Source organism: Pholcus phalangioides, unplaced genomic scaffold, assembly GCF_987345545.1.
Source record: "Pholcus phalangioides strain wild (caught in Gottingen) unplaced genomic scaffold, Ppha-v1.0 ptg000042l_1, whole genome shotgun sequence".
Classification (NCBI taxonomy): Eukaryota; Metazoa; Arthropoda; class Arachnida; order Araneae; family Pholcidae; genus Pholcus; species Pholcus phalangioides.
The window spans coordinates 16,821,586-16,843,247 of record NW_028301628.1 but is presented as its reverse complement, the minus strand read 5'-3'; the positions used below and the strand labels follow the sequence as shown (position 1 = coordinate 16,843,247).

The 21,662-nt window shown below is 38.0% G+C and overlaps 1 protein-coding gene across 2 annotated transcripts in view; it reads left to right on the top strand.

Annotated features, from left to right (window-relative positions):
• snu (ABC-type transporter snustorr) overlaps positions 1 to 21,662 on the top strand; it is a 350,310-nt gene that overhangs the window by 15,934 nt on the left and 312,714 nt on the right. The gene's annotated exons all lie outside the window — the stretch shown is intronic.

The window sequence follows — 21,662 nt, the reverse complement described above, 5'->3', positions numbered from 1 at the left end:
GTCTAAAAATACGTTTGAAAAATTGTATTTTTCTAACGAAAAATTCCACAAAAACAAAGTTTACATAATTTTTTTGCATGTAAATTTCGAATGTAAGTATATGAATTATTTTTATTCATATTCTGTATGTTTTTGTGAACACTTTAGTGAAAATTTCACTTGAATATATTGAAAATTGAAAAAGTTACGATTTATTTTCTCAAACAATGCCGCTTAAAAATTGAGCCTCTGAAAAGTCATCTGCATCAGTTTTTGATAAATTTCAACATTTTTTTTCTCAAAAAGTTTTAGAGATATGCAAATAATATTTCACACGGTTAATAAGGCTGGTAAATGCAACAAATAAAAAAAAATCATTGAAATCTGAGACTATGGGCGTCATGGCTGGGTGATTTGACATGGAATTTAATAAGAGTATTTAAGTTTTATTTACGGTTTTCTCTGCGAGTCACTCAGTCCAGTACGCTCTTAGTTTGAAATTATGCATAAAAACTTTTTTCTATTTTTTTTTTTGCAATTTTTGTAATTATTTTTCTCCTTCACCCCTGATTCAGAGTGCTCATATTCAGCCTAGAGCCATTCTTTGGTGGTTTCATCTAGAGCCCCATAGAATATGGGTATAAAGATGCCTTCAGTTCGGTCCTCACAAGCAGTCGACGGGAGAAAATATCTTTTAGAAAATATTTTCAAAAGATTTTGAAAAAAAAATCTAAGATGTCTTTTTGGAAAATATGAAAGAAAAATTTCAAAAACATCCGATGATGTTCCAAAAAAAAAAAAATTCAGGAGATATTAGACTTTGCAAGTAGAAAAAGGAGGAGGGAGGTGGAGACTGAAAATGTCTGTGCTTAGAAATGTTCAAAATGAGAAATATTAGAAATGTAATTCTGTCTTAAGCCCGTATTACACTATAAAAATTTTGTAATAATTCTTTTACAAATGCAACGCCAAAAAGCTGATCGGTTGCATTTGCTCAAATGTAACCGATACTTTCATTGGTTGCTTTTTTCAAGTTTTATAAAGTAACTTTCATAAACAATTTAGAGTAAAATCCCATCCTTAGATTAGTTCCTTCTGAAATATAAAATTTCATTTTTTTAAGTTTGTAGACGCGGTATCGGGTAAAATCTAGCTTCCCAAACTTTTTGTCCCCCATCGCCCCCTTCTTCAGAAATTTTTTTCTCTCATCGCCCCCAACTCAACAAAACCCGTAGGATCCTATGTTATACCCGTAGCTTCTGTCTCCCCCTGGACCTTTCCATCGCCCACCAGGGGGCGATATTGCCCACTTTTGGAAATACTGGTGTAAAATATACAGTCAAACCTCGTTAGTGCGTCACCCGGTTAACACGTCACTCCGCTTACCGGGTCACTTTTTGGAAGTCCCAATTATCGTCAGGCAAGAATTGGCACAGCTATGTCTTACTCCGCTTAACGAGTCACTCCGCTTGCTAAGTCATATTTTTGCGCTCCCAAGAGTGACTCATTAACGAGGTTTGACTGTATATGTAGATATCGGGGGGGGGGGGGGAACACCAAAATTATTCAAGTGCTTAGGGCTTTCAAACGTCTTAATGACGGCCCTGAGTGAACGCCCTACGTGGATAACGTTGTTTAATAAAAGTATTTTTTTAAAGTTTAAAAAAATTAAAAGATTAAAAAAATTAAAATAAAAAATTTTAAAAATAAAAAATATAAATATTTAAAGTAATTTTAAATACTTTATTTTTAAATTTTAAATATTTAAAAAGAAAAAAAATTAAAATATTGTAATTGAAATTAAAAGCCACTAAAGAATTTAATCAATTAAATATTCCTAAGGAATTACAGAATGGCTTATAATTTTCGTCCCGTCAGTGGCCGTTATTTGGAGGTTTTATTGTATAAAATTGTGAAATATGGACAAAAGGCAGTTAAAGTTGCTATATCTTTATCTCAGAAGGAAACGGAGGGGTAGACGTACGTGGGTACATGCTATTGATGAACAGGGACTTCCATCCCGGCGTCGACGAAGTTGCTGGATCTCTGCACCTGGAAGTCAAGTTCCTGCAAAGAGAGGGAAATGCCCTCGTTTGAGGAATCAATTTCCAGACCCTTTATTTCATGAGTCCGGTTTTTCGCAATCTAGCAGGAATGTACGAAATTCAGTGTCATTTGCCTCACAGAACTTTGTTATAAGGCGATGGTCGTTGGCACTTTCTGGAGATACTGTCACTCTTCCGTTGAAAATTTTCGCTTTGAATCCAGAAGTGCAAATACAGTCCAGATCTTTTGAGATTTTTCTCCAGTTGCCTTGGCTGGATATATGTATGGGGGGGGGGGATCTTCCTTCTTGATCCACTATGGTTGACAGTCATGGTTACTAAGGGTGCGACATCATCCTCCGGCGGCGCCACAACTTGGTTGGACACTCCAGGAGGGTCCAGCGGCTGTGGGGGAATTGTCAGATCACCTTCACTACTGTCAATTTTTCCTGGCGAGGGAAACGGGACAGGAGAGAAGATCGGTGTCACCGACTTTTCTGCAGGTTCTGATTTCTTCCTCGCAACATCACAGGAGTCGTCATGGCAGACAGAGGTCAACGTATAAAAGCTTAGAGTCTCTTTTTGTCGCTTGATTCATCCAACGTCTCCATGAGTTTTGCGGTTCTGAAGGCTCTCGGAAAGAGAAGATCATCCTTGCAGGTTCTCTTGGTTTTAGGAATGTCCAGAATGACTTCAGCGTCAGCAGAGAGAGAGACGTCATAAGCGTCTTCACTTGTTCTGCTATGTCGGCTTTTACTTCCGGATCCTTTTCGTCATCTTCATGGTCTGCGAATTTCTTGCACGTTCTTGACAATACAAGCCACGATTTTTGTACGTGGGAATTAACGTTTTATGTAAGTAACAACAATTAAGAATTTTGCTAGCCATAACTACGCGTCAAAATATTACAGGAATTACCTTCCTTTTTTTTTTCTTCCCGCCAACCCTGGCTGATCGTGGCCGTCTTGCTCGCCGGTCTGTGGGGGCGGAGCTTCTTCGTCACAAGTGGTGCGCCATTGGTCCGTTTGAATCGGTGCAACTGTCGAATCAAGAGCTTGTATAGTTGACTGCTTTTCCACAGCACGTACTTGGCCTCTTCACCTTTTCCGAGAACAGTTTTATCCTGTTTTTTCTGCGGATTATCCGGTAATTTTCCTGGATTGGCAGTGGGCTGTTGTTGGCTCATCTCCTGTTACCTCTTTTTGCTTTGGGAGTTGTCTCCTTGCCCGTGCTGAACCTTCACTTTGGGCCTTTGTGTGGTGTCGTTGTCACGTAGAAAATTCGGAAGCTTTATCCAGTTTGTGCTCATCTCTTGGATTCTCTCTGTAATCCTTTGCGAGTAATCATCTGCTTTCTCGCTGTTGGTTTGCTGGCTAAAGTAGCAGCCTTCAGTGCTCATGAGTATTTTCCTGATTGTCTGTCATAGAGATAGCTTGAGTTGCAGGACGTTTGCTTCGGCTGGCTTCCCCAGGAGTTCTCTGTGGACCGCAAACACTTTCCGCAGCAGGATGTCCCCCTCACAGGAGTAGCGCTCGTCCTCTTTGAAATGACCGCTTAGGTAGCCTTGACTCCAAAGGTTATAATGGCGGCTGGCGTTGCTTAGGTAAGCGATCGCTTTGATGTGTGATTATTATTAGCATCGCTGTGAGAAAACCCGGTCGGGCAACGTCTTGATGTTGGCATAGTCGTCTCGCATTGGTTGAGACGTGAACTCGATTCCCCATTGGCTAGAACCTGAAAAGGTACATTTTTATACACTGCAAAATAAAGTTAGCGGCAATGCATGAGAAAAATAGATAGGATTAGTACGATTATTTTCTAAGTCCGGAAACGATAGAAGAGATTTTTACAATTAATTGTGAAAAATACGATTAAAGTTTTTTTTTTGAGAATTTCCACAAAATTTTTTGGTTTTTATTCCCGATTAAATATTTCGATGATAATTAGCAACGGGAGAGGAGGCCTAGTCCTTGGTGATAATATTGCCTGCCTCACAGTTAAGAATTTTTCGAAGACCACACGTCTTTCTTTTTTGGTTCTCGATTTTAAGATGTCTTCAAAACACAGTTTGGCGTATTCAAGCATATATAGCAGCGGTTCTCAACCTTTTTTGACTCGCGGAGCTCTTTTCAGTACCTAATTTATATATCGGAGCCCTATATGACTGGAGGAGCCTTTTTTGTATATAATTTTTATGGTGGAACCCCGTAGGCCTCTTTTTTTCATTCATCTGTCAAATTTACTTATTTTATTTTCCTTGAGTCGCCGCGGAGCCCCAACGCGCTCCTGAAAAAAAGCCGTATTTCAGCTTTTCCACAGCCGGACTCAGTCGGGTCGAGCAAAAAATGAAAATTAATGCTTAATTAGTTCTCCCAAAAATTGTAAATAGTGCTTTCACCAAGATGTCCGACTGTTTCAACATCGATGAAATTCCCGTCTGCTTCTACCACGAGACAGTGGCAAGGCCCTTCTGACAGAGGGTGCCATTAAATATCTTCTGAATTACCCCTATCCGTGTTACTTCGAAGATTACCCAGGACATGCTGTAAAGAAATCCAGAAAGCACTGGAGAAAAACGGGATCACGAAGTTATCTCCTACGCAAGATGACGCCATGGTCCCCCTACCACAGGACCTTTCCAACGGTCAAAGCTTCGCAACCATGGATGAGGCATCCGTCACAGACACTAATATCCCGTTCAACACCCAAAATTCTGATGATGTGTCTCCAGGAAAAATTCTCCTGGACGAGAGACTTCAATAAATTTCCCGTTAAAAACTAATTTTTGAGAAGAAAAACAGCGACGAGAACACCCGTAGACTTGAACTTCTCTCCAAACTGATAGAATGTCTCCCGCCCCTACTTGCAAAACAGTTCAAACGGACCAATCGCGAAGCAAGACAGCGACAAACGTCCCACCTACAACGGAGACACAGATTGCCTACCTCAACGGCTTCACCGCAGCGGCACGCCGTGTCCTTCATCGGCGATGGCCGCTGGCTTAAAATTGCCGACACCGTCCGCGAACAGAAAAATCCGAAGTGAAATTTGAAAAAGGTCACTACTGGCTTTTTTTCGAAAACGTGAGTGATCAAGGGAACGTTCTCAAATTTGTTCGAGAAAATAACTTCTTAGTCGAACACTTCTCAGTTCAAGTGCGCGAGTCTACATTTCGTCCTCAAGGGTCTTGACCATTTGACCCCCACAAGTGAAATTAAAAGTGAACTTTGCAAACTTGGCTTTGAAATAACCGATATTTTTCAACTCACTTCAACGAGAAAGCGACGAAAGCTCCCGCTCTCTCTGTGGAAAGTTGTGCTCCCACGCAACGAGAAATCGCTCCAGCTTTTGCATCTCCGCGAACTAAAATTCCTGGCAATTAACGTCGACTTCTTTAAACGTCACCTAAGCCGTCTACCCCCCAGCAGTGTACAAAATACCAGCGATGGACGCACCTTTCTGCAGAATGCATCTTCAAAGAGCGCTGCATTAAATGTACAAATTCACACATCGGAAATCCGTGTTCAAAAATTAAAGGAATAGACTTGCCCAAATGCGTGAACTGTAACCAAAGCCATCCTGCTAACTATAAAAAATGTAGTGTCCACAGAGCCAAACCCCAAAAGCTCAAATCCGACATCAACCAGCCGGAAAAAACGGGATTTTTCAAAGTAAACGGGATTCTTCACCGCACGACGGACCCCAAAAAAAATTCAGCCAACGTGACTTTTCTTCCGCGCAGTGTCCAACAGAATCTTTCAAATTAAAGGAAAATTCGCATCGACATTTTCTCGGAAAGCAACAAGTACACAGGCAAAAGTATTTCCCAAGAAAAATCGAAGTCTCCCGTTCTTGCCGAAAAAAACAGCAAGACTTCTCCGACGAAAATGTCCAAGTTTGGCGAACCAGCAAGAACCAATCAAAAGTCGAGATCACCCTCTACGGACTTGCTGAAATCCTCTTAAAACCCAGAACCGCTTTCACCGAGCAGCTCGGTCTCCGGAAAGCAGTTGAAAAATGCCGAACCAGCTACGGCTACATCGGCCACTTGAAGCGCCGAATCTATCGGTGGCACTTCCGACGCTGACTCGATCGAATGTCCAAATTCGACGCTCATAGATGAATCCAGTAGACGCCCGGTAACTCAACACCCCAAAAGTATCGACAAATATGTCGACTGCGGATGTTAAGTTTCGCTCTAAATTTTTGTCCGATCATTTTTGCGCACGTAACTATATAAATTCGAACAATTTCATTAAATAAAATGCTAATTCTCCCATTAATTTTAATTCGGGGGTTGTTTCATAATAGAATCAAAACATAAAAAAGTTACCTCATGAAAAATAATCAAGTATATTTATTTTTCTTTCCGCCGTGAAAAACAAAAATTCTTTTGCATTGTTCAGTTTATCCCGCTATTGTTCGGCTTTCTCCTGAGTGCGTAGGAATAGACGTATCACATCTACAGCTTTTAATGCATTATGGCGAGATGGTGCAGATACTTCATCTGAACTTTCTGATTCTTTTTCTTCGGAACGTGAAGCACTTGCTCTTTGATTGATTCTAGAATATCGTCATTTTCTAGAAGTCCTGAAGCTTCAAGATCAGAGTCAATGTTCACAAATTCATCCTCGATAAAATCGCCCGCAGCGTTATTTATGCTTTCTCCAGAAGTAATTTCAGAGGAATCTTCGGATAAATTATCGTTTTCCAAAGACTCGGAACAAAAATCAACATGACGAAAGCAGTTCCGAATCGCGGCACTCGTGACTGACTTCCATGCAGAATCAATTATTTCAACAGCATCTAAAATAAATTTTTGCGTCCATTCCAACATCTACAAATTTTTTTGGTCTGTAATTTTCTGTAAAAAGTTTTCATGCTTAGGATGATCATTCCTTGATCCAGTGGTTGTGAAATTGCTGGTGAATTATGTGGTAAAAAGCATAATTTGATTGCAGAAAGGTCCGTTATTTTCCGATGAGCGGTGCTATTATCCAAAATCAGGGTTGGTAAAAAAAACCAAAAAACCGTGTTTTTTGGTTTAAACCGGTTTTTTTGTTTTATATAGTATTAACATTAAAAACAATGAAATTTCTGAAAAATCATAAAATTTTTCTTAATGCAGTTAACACTATTCCCATGCTAATTAATCAATAAATATTTATTACATTTTAACAAAAACCAACTTTTGCAATTTAATTATTTTTTGCTTAACTCAATGGATTACTGTGTGTTTGAAAATTCTTTCAATGTTGTTATTAATCATATAATATATAAAGGTTTTTCTTCAGTTACTTTCAGTATACTTAATTAGGAAGTTATTTTGCAAAAACTATAATAAAAATTAGTTGAATACAATGTATTTAATGAAGCATAAATAATGCAGATTAATTAGCAATGATTTACGATATACAGGGTGATTATAACTAAGGTTCTGATTTCAAAACACTGTAAAATAAAAACCATTGGTCAGAATGACTTGTAAATTGACATGAATATTCCTGAAAAAATAAAATTTTATTTGGTAAAGGGGAAAAAATACTTAAAAATGTAAAATTAATGACATCATCCAACATGTGGGAAATTTGCTCGCAGAATGGAAACAATAGCCAGTCATGGCAGAATGATACCTTAATTATAGCATTTCACGATTTCATAATTCATGGAAACATCACAAAATGAAGTAATTGAACAAATAACTACAACTTACTTAAGAAATGTTAAATATGTTATCCACCGCGTGTTCTGGCTATGAGGTTGAAAGCACAAAAATTCTTGTTCAACAACAGAATCGGAGTATGCCATGGTCATAATGTAAATGTGCTTGCAATTCAGCTTTATTAAACCAAACGCCCCCCCCCCCCCCCGGTTCATATTCCTGAGGAACTTCTAGCATATAGGGAATGTGCTGGAGATCGCAATTCACCAAAGTTTGCAATCTGACCACTGTTCGTAACATTTTGAGGTACCCCCACAGCCAGAAGTAGCAAGGGTTACGGTGCATCCTGTCAAAATTAGTCTTCAGCAGCTGCTTTGCTGATATTGCAATGTGCATCTTGATAGAAGTGCTATCCACACTGATGCTGTGGAAGTGCCGAAATGATGTGGTTGCACAAAATAGATTATACTGCTGGCCAAGTACAGCATCATCTACTTGCACATTTTGCACTTTTTTCTTTTGCGAAAGAAACTTCCATTGCTTCAGGAGTATCCATGCAAATTTTTAAGTCATTCTGATCAGTACTTATTGTACAGTTTTGGGGAATCAAAACTTGAATTATAATCACCCTGTATATAGCTGATTATTTTTCATAAATCTGTTACTACTATACAGTAGAACCTTGATTAACTGGGCTTAACAGTGTGTGTGAAAGTATAAAAAAATACAACTATTGAATATTAAGACTGGGAGATATACAGTAGGAGATGTGCTACTTCTTATGGGAAAGAAAATGAAAATGTATGTGAGGTAATGTACTACTAGTACACTAGTCTTTATCCTTTAAGGACAGCTGGTGTCTTTATTGGATTATAGGACCACCTGCCCCTAGCATGATGGTGTCACTACTGTAGCTGCTTCTTTGTGAAGGTGTGAAGGAAAAAAACCCCTGAGATAATAAACCACTACATTTAGATGTGTGATGCAATCCTTATTCCTGAATTTGCTAAAGATAGAGCATCAGAATGTAGCCAAAAGTTAGGAAATGTTGTAAGAATGAGAAATTTTGGCTTTTATATATAACTTTAAATAACTAAGATACCTCATATGAAAAATATATATATATTCTGGCCACTTTTATGAGACTTTTTGAAAAAAACCACTTATAAAATCTTATGTCAGTTAAAGATATACCATCAGAATGTACCCCAAGGATATAAAATGTGGTAAAAATGAAACATTTTGGCTAATAATGAACCAATATGATATTTTTCAAGGAAAAAAAATATTTAGGCAACTTTTATTTGATTTTTTGAAAAAAACCACTTGGTTAAAACCAAGGTTTAAACCAAACAACCCTGTCCAAAATGAATAAAATTTCTCACTCACTTGAAATTCTCACTTAATTCACACTTCACAAATTTTCTAACTTTATATCTCACATTTTCTATCTAATTTTCTGTCTCAACCATTGTTCGAAAATCTCTGATGTAATCCATGCCTTTTTGTTGCGATCATAGTCCACAGGAAGAGTTTTAACATTTTTAAAGCACTGCGGGTTTTTGATTTTCCGGTAACTAACGGTTTCAATTTTTCAGAACCGTCTGAGTTTGCAGCCAGAAGAACTGTCAAACGATCTTTGTGTTTTTACCTCCTTCACATTTTTCGCCTTTGAAGGCAAGCGTTTGGTTAGGCATAAGGCGAAAAAATAAACCTGTCTCATCACAAACACATCGGCATCTTTATACCCTTCTATCATTCGTTTCAGAATATCATTCTTCCAATTTTCAACAGTTTCTTGAGATGCAGATATGCTCTCTCCACAAACTTTCCTAAAAACAATCCCATGGCGCTCTTTGAATCGGGTCAACCATCCACTGCTCGCAGTAAAATTACCTTGATTGAGACTTTTTGCGTAATCTTTTGCTTTCTCTTGAATTATTGGTCCTGATAATGGGATTTAGTGAGATCGAGCGGATTTGAACCACAAAAGAGTTTCTGCTTCTACGTCACTGAAGTCTTTATTTTCTTCTGCGTTTTATGCTTGGTTCATAAGATTGAAATGCTGACAAATTTTTTTCCTTATTTTTGGCAAATGTTGAAATAGTGTTCCGTGCAACTCCATATTCTTTGGCTAGTTGACTGAGTTTTACCCGATTCTAGTTTTTTCAAAATTTTAACTTTTGATTTTAGTTAAAGTACGAAGTTTGCGTGGAACCATTGTATTCACGGCTGTCGATACTCACGATGAAAACCAAATGACATATTCAGCGTCTAATCAGGCTTTATCTTTTTCTCTTGTACTCCTTTTCCAAGAAATCTTAAAACTGAGTTCCACCGAAGCTTTTTAACCAGCTTTGTTCGCAACCGACAATATCAAAACTCCCGATAGATAAGATTTTCATCCCTATTAGATGTTGACAATATCCACATTTTTTTTGACGATGAAAATGACCACAATGAAAGAGCTTTTTTTGGAAACGCCACTAAAATGATAAGCCGGCCAACAGGTTTCAAACATTCATTCTTCACATGCACGCCCACCCCCGTCTCCAACGGTAATGAAAGAACCCATCATAGAGAACAAAGAAACAAAGGATTGTACAAAATACCCATGTACAATGTTGAAAAATTCTTGGAACTGCTAACACAAGACCAATTGTAAAAACCAATCGTATTAAAGGGACAAAAATCGTAGTAAGCTGAGTTAAGGCCGAGAACTGATTACTACTTAGCCGTTCATACATCTCGTACACATTCCTCTGCGGAATTCCTAACGATTTGGCACATGCCGGAATGTGTGTGTTCTGAGTGTATGTGTCCCTAACGTATTTATGTTGTCGAGTTGCACTTGTTCCGTGTTCATGCTGCCATCTATCTTCAATTTCTGAAGTAAAGATGGAAATGCTTGAATGTTATGTTAATATCATGTTGTATGTCTGCCTGCTCTCTGTGGGGGAAGACTTTTTCAAATGGTAGACTGGCTCGCATTTACGCCTCGTAGCTGGAAAACCGCAGAAAACTAAATTCAGCCGACCACCACTGTGCCATCAACGGGATTCGAACCTGGATCATCAGGATGAGAGTCTAACACGATGCCCGCACAGTGGCTCGAGAACTGACGGCGGATGTGATTGATCTTATCAGAAAGGCCGAGAACTGACTGCGGCGTGGTTGCAGATGATTATGGTTGGGGGGAAAGGGACCATCTATAGTTTTATTCTGTCAGCGTACAGATACAACCGCTGGCGGCGGTTTTTTTCAACCGACAAAATCCACATTTTTTGGGGTAACCGGAAAGCTGCCATCATAACCCCGTTCACATGTGCAAGATTGGGGGTCGCTTTGGTGATAATTACTGGCATGACAACTTTTTTCCCCTCATAGGGAAGAAAAAGGTGGGAGAGAAGCTCATAAAAAAAAGCCCATCTTTTTTGGGGTGGATTGGAGGTCGACACCGACCTTCTCTTCCATAATTCTTTGCGCCGCGAAAACCTACGTAACCAGTGACGACTTCCGGAAAGAAGAGGGGAATTACCGGCATAAAGGTAACGTCACGTGAACGGTCTGTAGCGAAAATACCCGTTACCGGGAACTTCCCGGGATGTTTTATTGTACATGTGAACGGGGCTCATGTATTGAAAAGGTTTGAACAGCCTGATAACGGTTCGGCTGGACTGGCGGTTGCTGTCTTCCATTGTCTATTAAGTGGTTTGACAAGGTAGGTGATGGGATTTCGGATGCGCTGGACAAAGGAATTGCTCTTCTCAGGTTGGCATAAAAATGAGGGGAAAAGACAAATTCGAGGAACTGTATGGTGAAGTTCCATTCGACAGAAACTAATTTGTTTGGCGCTCTTGCACTGATGACAATGTAAAAATCCGATGAAGAAAAAAATAAATTTTTCAAACCAATCAATTTTTTTTTAAATTTCCTACATGAGCATACATTAAAACTCGGTTATAATGACATTCATAAAGTAACGTGATTACGCCATTAAAACCGAGATATATATTTGAAAACACTTGAATGAAATGCATTGGATCCCGATTATAACGTGTTAGCAAAAAAACCAATTAGTACCTCACCCAAAAAAGTACAAATTGCTAGGGGGGCCCAACCATTTCTAATAAATTCAAAAAAATTATCAGAAATAAAAATAATTAGACATCTCAAGGAAGAAGTTTTAATATTTGCAAATTCCATATCAAACTTTTGAAACATTTATTGAAAGAACCGGGGAGTAAATATGTCCCTGAGAGCTGCATTGTGTGTGTTTTGCTTTCATTATTCTACCTTTTTGGTATTTATTTTTTGATCGTATGTGCCCGTCTATCTGTTGTTTTTGGAATGAAAGAAGAAACCATCCAGACAAACCGTTGTATGCGGGTAATATCTGAGTGCTCTGAGACAATTTTCACAGATAACGTTCTTTTCAAGCACTTTTGATTTATATATACACACACAAAGCCGCAACTAGGGAAAGCAGGTCCATTGTACCGGGTGCTGAACTAAAGGGGGCGGTGAATTACCCCTTTAACCACTCCTGCTAACCTTTCCTTACACGGGGACGCCAAAAGCTTGCTAGCTCCAGTTAAAAAAAGTATCCAGTTGCGGCCCTGTATGTACCTTAAACCTTGCAACATCAATACTGATGTACAGGGCCACAATGACATTTTGCGGGGCAAGCACGCATTTTGGCGCCCCCTTTTAATATTGAAGGAGAGATGAAATGATAACATTTGCGCACCTCTCTGGTTTGGAGTTCGGGGCATCAATTAGTGCCGTCTTAACCCATGGGCCCACCCGGGGTCTCAAGAGAAGAGAGGCCTCAGAAAAATGAGATCCGGTTGAAATTTTCTAGGATTTACCAGGTTGGGCCTCCGGAAAACCACTTGGTCCGGGGGCCCATGATAGTCTTAAGACAGCCCTGACATCAGGCCCGCCTGCTTGTCCCTAGTTGTGGCTCTGGTGCCGTATGTACAGGGTGTTAAGCACGCCGGGATTCGGAGTGGGGGGGCAGGGCAAATTTTAGTAATTCGTGGTCAGGAACTTCAAATTATAGCGGGAAAAATCATAATCGAAGCTTTTCGTTACCACGGTTCTTTGGGTTCATCAGAACGAATCCACTAATGATCCATTGATGGATGTTCTTCCAGTGGTAAAATTTTTTGTTAGCCAATGGCCCTTTGCTTTTCTTCTCGTGCTGCCCCCCCCCCCCATCTTTCCCCAGGACCTTTTAGGCCGGGACCTGATTACGGCGCGGTTGCAGGCGGTTGACGTTGGGGGGGAAGGCATCATCTATAGTTTTATTCTGTCAACGCACAGATACAACTGCAACCGCTGAGCGCGGTTTTTTCAACCGAGAAAATCCACATTTTTCTGGACGGTTGGGGTAACCGGAAAGCTGCCGTCATGTATTGGAAAGGTTTGAACACCCTGATGACGGTTCGGCTGGACCTGCGGTTGCTGTCTTCCATTGTCTATTAAGTGGTTTGACAAGGAGGGTGATGGGATTTCGGATGCACTGGACAAAGGAATTGCTCTCCTTCTCAGGTTGCCATAAAAATGAGGGGAAAAGACAAATTCGAAGAACTGTATGGTGAAGTTCTATTCGACAGAAGCTAATTTTTTGTTTGGCGCTTTTGCACTGATAACAATAAAAAAAACCAATGAAGAAAAAATTAAATTTTTCTAACTAGTGAAATTTTTTTGCTTTTCTACATGAGCATACATTAAAACTCGGTTATAATGACATTCTACTATTTGACATCTAAAAAAGTAACGTGATTACGCTAAAACCGAGATGTATATTTTAGAACACTTGAATGAAATGCATTGGATCCCGATTATAACGTGTTAGCAAAAAATCAATTAGTTACCTCATCCAAAAGAGTACAAATTACCACGGCGACACACCACTTATAATAAATTCATAAAAAATTAGAAGTAAAAAATAATCAGACATCTGAATGAATATATTTTTATATTTGCAAATTTTCCGTATCAAACTTTTGAAACATTTATTAAAAGCCTAAGTATGAACCGGGGATGAAATATGTCCCTTAGAGCTGCATTGTGTGTTTTGCTTTCATTATTCTGTCATTTTGGTATTTATTTTTGTATCGTATATGGCTGTCTATATGTTGTTTTTGCAATGAAAAAAAAACCATCTAGGCCAGCGGTTCTCAACCGGTGCTCCGTGTGAACTCCCAAGGGCTCCGCGGCCCTCGAGGAAAATAAAAAAAGAACCAGTAAATTTGAAAAAAATAATTATTAATATTTTTGAATAAAAATAAATCAGTAACTTTGATGAATAAATAAAAAATAGGCCTACGGGGCTCCGCCATAGAAATTATATACTGGAAAGGGCTCCGTGGGTCAAAAAAGATTGAGAACCGCTGATTTAGACAAAACGTTGTATGCGGGTAATATCGAAGAGTGCACTAAGACAATTTTCACACCTACCGTTCTTTTCAAGCAGTTTTTAATTTACATACACACACAAAGTCGCAACTAGGGAGAGCGGGTCCACTGTATCGAGTGCTGAACTAGAGGGGGCGCCGAATTGCCCCTTTAACACCACTCCTTCTAACCTTTCCTTGTACGGGGACGCCAAAAGCTTGCTAGCTCCAGTTAAAAAAGTATCCAGCTGCGGCCCTGTATATACCTTAAACCCTGCAACATACATACTGATGTACACGGCCACAACGACATGCGTGTTCAGCCAAAGCAAGCACGCATTTTGGCGCCCCCTTTTAATATTGAAGGAGATATGAAAGGTTAACATTTGCGCTCCTGTCTGGCTCGGAGTTCGGGGCATCAGTCAGTGCCGTCTTAACGCATGGGCCCACCCGAGCACGGCCCGGGTGCCTCAAGAGAAGAGGGGCCTCCCAAAAATGAGATCCGATTGAAATTTTAAAGGATTTACCATGTAGGGCCTCCTAAAAACCACTTGGCCCGGGGGGCCCATAATACTCTTAAGACGACCCTTCATAATGTTGTATCATAATGTTTTTTAAAATTTGATTTTTTACAGTTTTTAAAACATGAAATTTTCAGAAATTTCATTCCGATTTCCTATCTGAATTTTTTTTTTCCTGACCATCAAAAAAAAAAATTATTTTTTTAAATAGGAGAAAATAATTTTTTCCTAGACTTTTTTTTTGGTCATATGGGGTTTCCCAAAATTACAATTATTATGCTTAATTTCCATTAATTAGAAATTTAATTAATTGGAAATCTACTTTAATTACAATGAAAAACGTGCTAAATTCATGTCCAATTTTTTGAACCTTCAAAAATATGTTATTTAAATAGTCAGTCATCATATATAAAAAAAATTGTGAAATGTGGTCACGCATTGTAAGAGCGGTCAAAAATGGGTCAACTTTTGGGTTGTCTTTCTTCAAACGGCAAATATTGTTACAGAAAATTAAATAATTTAATTACCTGAAAATATTTATAGGTATATGGGTCATTCCAAAAAAGGTGTACAAACTGTTTCCGAGACTTCCTAATTTTTTTTACAAAATTTCAGAGCACTCTGGTGGTAATTTTAATTTTTTTCTAGTTGTTCATTTAATTCTCTGTCATGCAGTCATGCAGTGTTTCTTAATTTGTTTCAGATGGTATATAATTTTTTTTTAAATCATTGTTTGTAGCAAAACGTCAAAATCTGGCTGTCCCAGCTTCAAAAAAGTTTTTTTTTTTTTATATAATAATAGCGTGATCTTCACGTATTCCCAAGGGATCAGCATGATCCGTCCAGGGAATTTAGTTAAGTGTAGTGTTAAAGAGACGTGGTGCAAACCTGGAATTTTTTTCAGAAAACTCGTAATCACATTTTATATATGTGCCATAGATGAATAAAACTGACAATAGAATTTTGAAAAAAAATTTTTTTTCTTATGAAAAACTATTTTTTTGTTCAAGTCCTGAAGTTTTTCCCATTTTAAAATGTCCACTCTGTTACGGTCATTTGGGAAATATATTTTTGTACCAGGCTAAATCTGATAACACTTTTGAGCTCATTGAAAGATTTACTTTAAATGCGTGATCAACAGTTTTGGATATAACTTTTGCAAAATGTTTTAATATTCACGTTATGTCTTTAGTACCCGATTTTTCTCTGTCAGATGTCTACTCTGTTACGTCATTATCATAAATAATTAAGATTTTTTTTTCATTTATATCAGTATCTAGTGATAGCACATGGAGATATGTTTCAAAATATAATAAAAGTCTTCACAAATCATTTAAATTTATAATGGAAAAAAAATAATTTAGGCTAATTTGTCCACTCTGTTACGTCTTTCAAAAACTCAACCAACGCAACAAAATGGAAACTATGATTTAAAGTAAAGTATTCTTAGTTAAGAGGTTTTGAAGTTTTAAGTTAAATTTAATAAGTTATCTATTCAATTTAAACCCTTTACCACATTCTCCCCTATCATATTTTTTCAGTTAAATACGAAAATTAAATAGTACAGATCGTCAAAATCACTGCCAGGCACAGATCCAGGGAGATTTGGCATAAGGGGCATTTTAGTATGAATAAAGGTTGTTATAATGACAATATGGCAATACATTCTGTATTTTAAAGGGACAGAACAATTATTTCCCTATAAAATTATTTTTGTTTCCTGGCTCTATCCCCCCCCCCCCAAGTCTCACTGGATATACTCTGGATCACTAATGTGAGAGACATGAACGTGAGATTTATACCAACATAAAATTAGCATTCAATTTCAACAAAAAATTTTGAAGTAAAAGAAAGTTAGAAATAGGTAAACATGCTTATGTTGGCAACACAGTAATTTGAAATATAAATTGATTGCACTATCATAGCTGCCAAGTCTCCCGAATTTTCCGGGAATCTCCCGAATTTTAGCTTCATCCCTCGACCTCCCGAAAAGTTCTTAAATCTTCCGAAATTTTACGAAAATCAAAAAAATCCCTCTAATTGTCCCTAAAAATTCTCTACTTCATTAAAAAAAAATCCCCGCTTATGAAAACAATCCTTAAGGAATTTCTTGTGGGGCATGAAGCCTCTTTTTTTTTTCTCCTTTCGAAATGATTTCAAACGTCATATAAATGGGGAAATTCCCCATTTTACAAACCCTCTGATGGTAACAAGAAAGTTGTTTGTCTTATCGTGCAGGGAAATAGCTTAGCAGCCAATAGTCCTGGATAATAATTGATTATAGTGACGCGCATATGGTCAAAATTTCTTTTGTTGAAGTTATGTACGTGCGATATAACAAAACATGAATACTGATAAGCAAAAACATAGTTAATAAATTTTCAAGATACTAATTCCGATGAATTTCCTTTCATCAAACGTTCCAGAAGAGGGCCGACTTTTCCTTTTTTGTACAAGTTGTGTTACTGACATAAACATCGGTCATGGTGGAAAGACTGACATCATCACCCATGTGAAATGAAAAAAAACATCAAGCAAGTGTCTCCAGAGTCAGTGTTCTTCAAAAATTGACACTCTTTCCCTTCATCTTCCGATGATTTTGGGGTCATTCGCGCAGAATGTTTGTTCACAGCGTTTCTGATTGAACACAGTATTTATTTATTTTTTAGATCACCATTTTGAAGTTTTGGCGTCCAATTTCACTTGTTTTTTGCGTAGAGATTTTATTCCCAAGGGTTTAACTTCCATGTGTGTAAAATCCCTATTTTAATTTGACTTCAGTTTTTCGAGTAGGGATTTTATTCCCCAACGCTTTAACTTTTATGTGTAGAAAATCCCTATTTCATTTGGAAAAATCCCTTTCGTATTTATTAGGGAGTGGTTTTAGCATAAAATACGGGTTCGCGCGAAAATCTCCCGAATTTTCATTTTCAAAAGTTGGCAGCTATGGCACTATATAAACTGAGATTAATCGAAACAACATCTCCTGAAACCATAGTTGATGATATCACGTGTAGCAGAGAGTCTAAATCCTGTATGTATGGCAAATGTTTGAATTGTTATGATGTCTATGAATGCAATTTCTAAATCGCTGGATGAGAATAGCACTGTACAGTGTGAAGAATAGCAGCACAAACAAGAAAAAGTGGAAAAGAATGGTAAAATGAGATATTACAAAAATAACAAAAGAGCAGAGATTGTGGAACCTAACAGACTTAATCAATGTTTTCCAAAAAGAAATGAAATTGTTCAAGAAACACATTTTTAACATCCAACACCAATATAGAGCTTACCAAATGTGCATTTGAAACATACAAAAACATGAAGCTATTCTTCATGCGGATTTCAGTGAAAATTATAATTGCAAATTATCCGAAGAAGCGCAAAGTCCTCATTTCGGTGGGTCAAGAAATCAAGTATGTCTTCATACCTGTGTGCTGTATGTTGCGGAATGTGAGAAGCCAATTTCGTTCTGCTCAGTGTCACCGAATTTGGAGCATGGACCTTCATCTATTTGGGCTCATTTGGAACCGATTTTGAAAGTGATGAAAGAATATGAAATAAATGTGGTTCACTTTTTTCTGATGGACCTTGTACTCAGTACTAACAAAAGGAAAAATTTTTATTTATTGGACAAATATGTCGCAAAATATTTCAAATGGTTCACTTGGAAAAGGAGCAGTTGATGGTGTTGGTGATATATTGAAAATGACAGCTAATAGCATGTGGGAATGACTTATCAGATGCTATTCAGTTTTTCACAATTCTCAAAGATGCCACCAATGTAAAATTGTATGAAATCAAAAATGAAGAAATAAAATGTATAAAAAAAATTATCCCAAATGAAACATACCTGTGCTGAAAGGCACTATGACAGTCCACCTATCCAACAGTAGCAACTGGCAATGGATTGCTGCAATACAGGGATGTTTCTTACTTTTGTGAAAGAAATGCTAATCTCTGAGTGCTACGAAAAGAAAACTTACTCTTGCCAAAAACGTATAAAACTGGAAGTTCCACAACCAATTTCAGAGTTTGAATCTCTGGAAAATGACATTCAAGTAAATAGTGAAAACTATCCTATCGACTCCAAAGGAAACAGCAATAAAGAAATGTCAACTGGTCTAATTAAGGCAGGTGTTCATATGCTCGTGAAAATTTGATTTTGTTGTGTACATGTTACGGTAAAAGCCCGAAATACGCTTGAAAACGTATACATTTCGGGCTTTTTCCAAGCCCTTTGGTAAAAGCTGACATTCAGTAACTTTCATGAAAATTTGTAAAAATGCGAATTTTCTAATTTTCTTAAGTTTGAAAGCTTTTCATTTATCAATCACAACGATCCTGATTCTAATTAAGATCATAATTAACTAATTAGTGATTCAAATTCGTGAAAATTACTAAAAATGCCAATTTTTTATAATTTTCCTAAATTTGAAAGCTTTTCATTTATCAATCACAACGATCCTGGTGCTAATTAAATCGTAATAATTTAATTATTCATTCAAGTTCATGAATTTTTCCAATTTGCCACACGCCATCGAGTGCACATGTTCCGGATATTTTAATTCTTATTGGCAGTAAACATTGTAATTACAGGTCATTTCGGGCTTTTTCACCTCGGCAACAACCAAAACCAATCGGAAAATTTTGGGAAATATGTTATTATACTGTTTTGATATCAATCGTAATAACTGTAGTTTACAAATTCTGAAAATGGGGTTGATAATGAATTTGCCAAGAGAATCATAAAATTTAATTTATAGTAATTTTGCTAGCTAATATTTTTCGAAATAGCCAAAAATCTTATTCCTATTAATTACCTTTAAATGAATTTCCAATCAAAAAGTTGGTTCAAAGAATTATTCTCTAAATCATTGTCATTACTTAAACAGCGTAGGTTCCAAGCGCAGTAGGTAGGAGTTGTTCCATTTTATTTTGTGCAAATTTTTGGAACTGATAGAATCCTGTGTGATAAAAAAAAGAGTCGGCAGATTCAATATCAAAACTACTTGTCCGAACTATCCTGTACTTTTTACTCCTTTTTTTTACAAAAAAGAAAGCGGACAGTTGTCTGTAGGAAGCTGTTATCTACTCTACGGGAAGTTTTGAAGCTCTTTTAAAGTGTGCTTTCTTCTAAGTATTTTGAAAGGCCTCATATGAGTCCTTATCTTATTAGCACTGCACCCCTTCATGCGGCGGCTCGAACTTATCCACCGCCCGGGACCGTCGTGAGACAGTTTAGTTTTATCCGAGGATGATGTTACTTTCCGCTATTCATACGAAGTTTTTTTAACAGCTGGCTGATACGAAGATATATGTACTTAGGAAAAAAAGAAAATTCATCTGCCCTTGTGGGGAATCAACCCCACGTCTTTTCACTTTCCGGGTGAACGCCCTGGACCACTAGACTACAAAGGTAACGACTATCTCAATCTTTCCTTGGAGCTCGTGTGCACTGAACGGGGCCGTACATGGACGGTCGGACCTAACTCAGGCCAAAGCTCGCAATTGATGACCCTGTCACCAGATGGCGACAAATCCGAGGATGATGTCTCTCTCCACTATCAGTACCTTCTAAAGCAGAAGGTGCTCTAGAAGGTGTTGCCACTATCCATACGAATACGAAGGTTTTTTAACAGCTGGCTGATGCTAAGATAAATCCAGGAAAGAAAATTCAACTGGTCTTGCTGGGAACTAACCAACTTCCTCTCACTTGCCGGGTGAGCATACTAGACTACAAAGTCACCGAATCCTCTTTCCTTGCAGCTCTTGTGCGCTGAACGCGACCGTACATGGACGGCCAGACCTAACATGGACTGCTGTCAAAACTTTCGTAGCAGAGAATGACATTTTCGGATAAATTTCCATCTGGTGGCAGTGTTAGAAATTGTGAGCTTTGGCCTGACTTAGCTCTGGCTGTTCATGTACGGCCCCATTCAGCACACGCAAGCTCTAAGCAAAGAAGGATTCGTTGGCTTTGTGGCCTAGTACGCTCACCCGGCAAGTGAGAGGACGTGGGTCCCTGCAAGGGAACTTGAATTTTCTTTCCTGGTTTTATCTTCCAGCTGTCAAAACCCTCGTAGTAATAGCGGCGAGAAACATCTTCGGCTATATTATCAAAGCCTTTGCAAGTAGGAAAATAAAAGCGTTAGCGGAAGGGGGGAACACCAAAACCACTCAAGTGCTTCAGGGCCTCCAAACATCTTAATCCGGCCCTATTAAGGCCCCTACACACGCTCAGCTATATGCTGTTTTTTTAATCTTCTCTTTCCCTCCTAGACTGTGCCAGTCTTAAATGGATCGACTTGAATTCTGTTTGGGACATTTTTGCAGCGGAACTGGGAGGTATGAGTAGGGCCACCTACTTGGGGCCGTCCTGTATTTCCCGGGACATTCCTGTATTTTCACGTAATTTTTGCTATGCCGACTTTTTCGTAAAAATGTTCCGGTTTTTTCAATGAAACCAACTTTAATTTTTAGTCTTTATTGAAATTACTGTATTTTCAACTCATAAATTATGATGACAACGACTATAAATAAGAAAATTCATCTCACATATTTGTCATCATTTTATCATAACTTTTTAGCATTCAGTAAAAGAGTTTGCAAAGATGTCAGTTTTTATTTGGCAAACCACTCAAAAAGATATAACGAATTTTTTTGATTTCATCGATAACTGCATCCATTATGATAGCTTGTCTACGGATTTGAAATAATACCAAAAACAAGCACAATACTTATTTCGTTCTTACCTTCACATTCGCGCGAATCTAGTTTTTCCATAACGAACAATATAAAAAATACTTATCACAGGTGGAATTCGCTCGATGACCCTCTCTATCTCTCGAATACCCTCTCTCCTTCAAGAGTTTTTTCCCAAGCATTTCCATAAATTCTGTAACGAAGATTTTTCTTTGGCGGACCACAGCAAAAAGCTTCGAAGGCCACATGTGGCGGGCCATGTGTTGAAAACTCCTTGGCTAAAGCCTCCGAAGAACACATGAAAGAAAAAATGAACGAGTGGATAGGATAAGTGAGCGTAGACATT